This window comes from Carlito syrichta, unplaced genomic scaffold, assembly GCF_000164805.1.
Source record: "Carlito syrichta isolate Samal-C Ts95f unplaced genomic scaffold, Tarsius_syrichta-2.0.1 Scaffold251499, whole genome shotgun sequence".
Classification (NCBI taxonomy): domain Eukaryota; kingdom Metazoa; phylum Chordata; class Mammalia; order Primates; family Tarsiidae; genus Carlito; species Carlito syrichta.
This window is the reverse complement of record NW_007195595.1, coordinates 87,037-93,567: the sequence shown is the minus strand read 5'-3', so window position 1 is coordinate 93,567 and position 6,531 is coordinate 87,037. Positions and strand designations below refer to the sequence as shown.

The 6,531-nt window shown below is 43.5% G+C and overlaps 1 protein-coding gene across 1 annotated transcript in view; it reads left to right on the top strand.

The window, feature by feature from the left end:
- The window catches only part of CUNH6orf183 (chromosome unknown C6orf183 homolog), a gene marked incomplete at its 3' end in the record, with an annotated part of 40,526 nt that overhangs the window by 17,150 nt on the left and 16,845 nt on the right, over positions 1-6,531 (top strand).

Here is a 6,531-nt window from a genome sequence, read left to right as displayed (position 1 = left end):
TTAGTGAGAATGGTGATGATTCCGTTCACGTTCAATGTGCAGTCTCAGGACAAAGCTCCCTTGCTAATCGCAGACAAGTGGACTGACCTGACCTGACCACGGCCTTTAGAAGTGAATGCCACATGGGGTGGGTGAAAGCAGGGGCAAGGAGTGCTGAGTGCAACAAGTCACAAAGGGTGAGCTCAAAGCAGCAAAGCAGCCAGCACCTACAGAATCACCACATCAGGAATCGTTCATATCCCAACAATACATGAAACCCTGCAGCCAGGCAGGTGTATCCTCAGTTTGGATCCTCAGCCCTTCTAATAATCCCCAGCTGTTAGGCGTGTACTCATCCAACACTAAATATCTATTCTGCAAGGTGCTGATCCAGGCAGCAGGGACATGTAGATAACTAAGAGAAGGTGATCTCTGCCTTTAAGGAATGTATAGTCTATAAAAGTTGATCCAATCTCTAAGGAAAAATTGGAACATAGTGGCCAACAACTTACAACTGAGGCACATTCAAGAGTCAGGGGGAATTCACAGAGGGAGGGACTTATCCTGGGGGCAGTGGGCGGGGACGGGGAGGAAGAAATGCTAGAAAGTCTTTCCAGAGGAATAGATACTTAATCTTATACTAAAAGATGAATACAGTGTTGTCTGGCAGAGAAGAAAAGATTCAGTGTCAGGGAGGTATAAATGGAAGGGCCAGCTTGGAGGCTGGTAAGACTACTGCTTCTTCAGGATGTAAAGACATGATGGGAAATGAGCTCAAAGTGTATTTTGGGAGCAGCCTGAGAAGGGTCCACGAATTGTGCTATTTTAGAGTTTATCTTGTAAGCAGAGAGCCATTGGTGAGTTTCCGTAGTGGAGAAACATGATCATAGCTGCATTTTCAACAGCTACCTTGGGTGTCCGTGTGGAGACCAGATCAGAATAGAGAGTCTCTGAGAAACGACGTGGGATTATTACAACAGTGACCTGAAGAGTTCAAAGGATGTGGCAGTGAGAACCGGAAGGAAGACCAGACCCGAGAACACTTTGAAGGAGCGGAAATGTCAGGATTTGAAGACTGGATCTGGGTGTTGGAGAGAGACAGTAAGGAGGGAAGGAAAACAACTTCCTTAGCTTTAGGGAAAAGGCTGTTGACAGGAGCAGAATGCAGGAAGAGGAAGAGCATCTTTAGAAGGGAAGATGGGCCGGCGCTCGGTGGCTCAGTCTGTAATCCCAGCACTTTGGGAGGCCGAGGTGGGTGAATTGCCTGAGCCCACAGGTTCGAGACCAGCCTGGGTAACTTGGAGAGACCTCGTCTCCACAATAAATCAAAAATTAGCCAGGCATGGTAGCGTGTACCTGTGGTTTGGGCTACTTGGAAGGCTGAGGTGGAAGGATCGCTGGAGCCCAGCAGGTCGATACTGGAATGACTGTGTGCGTGCCACTGCACTCCAACCTGGGTGGTGGAGTGAGACTCTGACTCAAAAAAAAAAAAAAAAACTTAGAAGGGACGATAATACCAACCCAAGACAATAAGGCACTGGAAGGGGTTTGCTGAAGCCCAGCAGTGAAGGTTTGGTGGGATCTCAGGCGAAGGTATGAGCTGGGGTAGGATGAGGACGTGGAACCACAGTCATGAATCAACACAGTTAGGAAAAGCTAGAGACGTCTGAAATGAGTTCCTGCATAACGCCCACATGTAGGGGGCAGGTCATAATACAACAAGGAGTAAGGAAACAGACTGGAGAAAAACAAGGAAGAAATAGTATCATGAGAGCCAATGGAAAAAAATTAGCTGAGGTTGGCTACTAGTGTAGAGTCCAGTGAGGCATCAAGAAAGATAACTCCTAAAAGCCAAACAGGTCCGTCAGCTTTGCAGGACTCTTTCAGAAGAGCTGTAGAGGTAAAAACCCTGTCCCAGTGTGTGGTTAGAAGATGGGGAAGTGGAAATGGTTTTTTAAAGTTGTTTTTCCAGAAGAATAGATGGTTCACCATCTCATCTCCTCTCTGGTCTGTTACTCACAGAGATGTGGGTCAACCGATGTTTGGAAAACAGCTGGCTGGGCTTAAGGGCACAAGCTTTGAAAAAAATGTTCCTCTTTTCAAAGATGACTGGCCTCTACAGGGTGTGTCTGCAACTTTAATCGGCCAGCTAGAACCTGACTTTAACCAACTGAGTACATGAGAGATTTGGATAGATAGTGTGGTAACTGGAAATCTGTGGGCAATGTAAATAAGACAGAAAACCTCCACCAGACACGTTTATTGATCAAGGTGTGAATTTTTTTTTTTTTTTAGTTGGAGTCTCACTTTGTTGCCCAGGCTGGAGTGCAGTGGCACACTCACGGCTACCCCAGCATCAACTTGCTGGGCTCTAGTGATCTTTCTGCCTCAGCCTTCCAAGTAGCCAGAACGACAGGTGTGTGCTACCACACCCAGCTAATTTTTTTATTTATTGCAGAGACAAGGTCTCACCAAGTTGTCTGGGCTGGTCTCTAACCCATGCGCTCAGGCAATTCATCCACCTTGGCCTCCCAAAGTGCTGGGATTACAGGCTAAACCACTGAACCTGGCCAATCCAGGTGTGAATTTTAAGCAGCCTTCCTCCTTTTCTGTTCTCTTTCTTCCCTTTCTCTTTCAATGCCCCAGGCAGCACTTAATGGCAAAAGAAGTCACGGGTGGGCGGGGGGAAGTATTTACCTAGACAAGTCATGAACGAAGAAAGGGTCATTTATTAAAGGGAAGATATGTTAGGGTACAATGGGCAGGACAGCAGCAAGAATGTCTGCTATCTGCCAAGAGGCAAGGGCTACATAGAAGTATTTATACTGTTATACTGGGATTCAGTGTGGGCCAGGGGAGTTGCCTGCAGGGCACGGAGAAGTTTTGCAAATTGACTACTTGCATTGCCAGAGGTTTGTAAAATGGCTGATCAATTGTAGGGTTTTGTCTCTTTAACAGCAATAGTTGATTGCCTTTTTATTTGTGGGGAACCAGTGGTTAACTACTTTCTTTGTTGGCTATGGAACTCACAGCAAATGTTTTACAGCTGGCAATCCAGCCTTTACAGTTCATGTTATTTCATTCTGAGATTTCTTTCCTCAATATAATGTACCCAAATTACTCAATTGACGCTGGCCTCATTGGGCCTAATGCTTCTCCAGAGAGAAGACCAAAAAACAACTTCTCTGCATTTCCGCCTAAGATTCATCCTGTGTGAAGCTACCAGGGCTGCACTAGTTCCTTCTATGGTAAACAAAACGATTTTACCTTGAAGACAATCATCAAAACTATCTCCTTTCTTTCTTTCTTTTTTTTTCGAATCAGATTCTCCCTCTGTCACCCAGGCTGGAGTGCATTGGCATGCTTATGGCCACCACAGCCTTGACCTCCCCGGCTCAGGAGATCCTTCCACCTCAGCCTTCCAAGTAGCTGGAACTATAGGAATGTGCCACCACACCTGGCTAATTTTTTTTATTTATTGTAGAGACAAGGTCTTGCTGAGTTGCCCAGGTTGGTCTCGGACCCCTGGGCTCAGGCAATCCTCTCACCTCTGCCTCCCAAAGTGCTGGGATTATAGGTGAGAGCCATCATGCCCAGCCCATCTCCCTCCTTTCTACCCTGAAAATAAGTTCCCTACAGAAACTGAGCTGTTTATGCCAAAAGCTGTAAAGTATGGCCAAGTCAGAGAGTCTGTCAAAAGAACCTATTTTTAATGGACAAGCCAGATTTCTACCTAGAGTACAATTGATTCCCCCCAGTACTGAGTCTGCTGCCAAATTTCCTCAGCTGTTTTTGATTGTTAAATATATTGGTATCACTAGAGTTAAGAATTGCTTGAACATATTGAGTCCTTTTAAATCCTTTAAATAACCATATTATGTATGAAGACTCATAAAATTAGAGCAGGTATGAATTTAGGTGGATTAAGGGATTCTTTGAGAAGCCAGGTATCAGCTGCACCAGCTTCCAAGTGACACTGTGCCATCTGCTAACTCTTTCCACAACTACCACAGGACACACTGACTGCATAAAAAGATTTTCATGGATTATGCCTTTGAAAAGTCAGAAAGAAAATTCCCTGTGATAAGTTAGGTCTAGCAATGATTTTCCATTTTGCACTTTGACTTGACCTAAAATACTATTTTAAAAAGTTGTTTAAATCCCAGAAATAAAAAAAAAGTTTGAAGTAAGGTTTGAGATTGTTTATTTTGTCTGTTTTCCTATTTTCTCCAATATGTTGTGCCTACATTAGCGTGCACCACATATTATTTTGCCTGAGAGCTGGCCCTTGACACACACAGGTGACATTTGACAGGCTGGAGAGACTTCTTAGACAAATATCAGTCCAGAGTTTAAATGGAAATGGGCCAGTTAGCAAACAGATAATAAATAGAAGCCATGAGGCAGAAAGATCATGGTCCCACCCCTGTTGGGAAAGAATTTATAATAAAATTATGCAATGGTCCATCTGAGAGATCTCAAGGGTGAGTCCAAAACTTGAAGAGGTCTCATTTATTTAAAAAAGAGAGGTACATATTCCCTCTCAACAGCTGAGGTAACCAGATAAAATATTGCAATGATTGGGGCATACTTATACTTAAAGGGTATCTGTTATTTATCTGAAATTTGAATTTGACTAAATGTTCTATATTTTTATTTGCTAAATCTGACAACCCAATTAACAGCAATAAAATGGCAATTGAGTGTGGATCTCTGCAATCTGGTATCACCAGATTGGAATCACCAGCAAGAGTCCATCCCTAACCCCAATCCCCACAAAATTCCCCTGCCAAATAACCAAACAATTGGGCTCTTTGTACAAAAACAGGTCAAGGAAGCATAAATACTATAAACCAGCTCCAGGATTGCCATGCTCCAGCCAAAAAAAAGGTTCAAGTTAGTCCAGAATGAATTAGGCAAGTGATTGTTTCTTTCCTAATCTCCACCAGGGTGTACTGAGAGACACCCTTCTTACCCCATCTAGTCACTCCTCCTTCATTTCTGTACTGTTATTTAATCATTGGATATTATTCTAGTAGACCTTGGTGAATGAAACAAGGTAATATAGATAACCCTGTTGGCTGTATTTTTCCCGGGGCTCATTTAAAGGTAAGAGGCTCTCCACCTCCTTCACTCCACACTTGATGTGTGGGTTTCTGACCTGAGGAATGTCTAACCTGTGGCTTGAGTTTCCAACCTCAGGTGCTTTCCTTTTGATGCTAAGGTTGATCTGAGGTCCCTAAGGTTGAACCAAAGTTTTCCAAATGGCTTCCTACAAAATGGGGTGCTAGATAAAGTGCTCCAGTCTCTTCCTTCTTGAACCTGAGCATTGAACGCTCATAAAGTGTGTCTTTATTAGCAGTGTTTGATTCCCAGAGTACTATTCATTCCCAAGCGTTCAACGCTCTTGTGTAGAGGAGGAAAAACTTCCACCTTCTGAGATTCAGTGTCTGGTCCCTAAACATTACAAGGGGAATCCCCCCAAAATTCAGAATATATTTATAAAAAATTTTGTATTGATTCTTATGTGTTTAAACTTCAGCCACCTTCAAAGTCCTCTCCGTTTGGTGCAGTAAACCTATTGAGACCCTTTTTCCACTGATCAGAATATTTCCTGAACACGTCCCTTTTGATGCCTTTTTGTGCTTTTGCTATTTTTTTTTTTTTTTTGTTTCACCTCTTCCACATCTGCAAAATGTTTCCCTTTGAGGATTTTTTTCATCCAGGGAAACAAAAAAAAAAAGTCACTGGGGGTGGGGAGATCAGGTGAATATGAAGGGTGGACATGGAGGTCCTGTCGATTATGGTGGAAAACTGCTGAACTCTCAGTGCAGTGAGGGCAGGTGTGCTAACAAATCACCCATCATGAAATGGGCAAATACATCGAAAGAAACTAAAAAAAAAAAAAAAATTCACTGAGGCTGAACGCAGTTTCTTACAAGAATGCTAACTAGTTCACGAATGCTGATGGGTTCCTAGAACATTTACCTAGTGGGGGAAATCTGTACTATGAGAGAACCACCTTCCAAAAGATAATTCTTATTTCTTTTGCCCCCTCCCCCTTGAAAACTGACAACAGACAGATTAACAGGAGAAAGGGCTTATTATGTGTTAGATTGGTGGGCTGACCCACTGCTGTGGGTATGCAAAGAATTGCACAGAAATTAGATGTGAAAAGAAAGTTTATTTAGAAAGTAGATCAGAGAAAAAGGGTGGATTCACCTCTCCAAGACTGGAGGGGTGGGGGGGAGCAGACACTTCAGGAACATTTGGCTAAAATGCTTGAGGTTGAAGACTTCTAAAGCTTCCCTTTTAGTGGGGGCAGGCAGGCAAGCATTCGTAGGAGTTGACGTCATGGTGATGGGGTCTGTCTCTTGTATCTCTGACAGCTGGATGGATGGGGGGGTTCATCATGAGTACATAGACTGACGCTTGGGTGGGTCAGTCATAGTGTGGGGTAGGGGAGATGTTGATAGCACAGAGGAGAAGGCATGGGCTGATAGCTGAAAGGCAGATTCTTGGGAGTTGTTAATCTTTTTTTTTTTTTTTTTT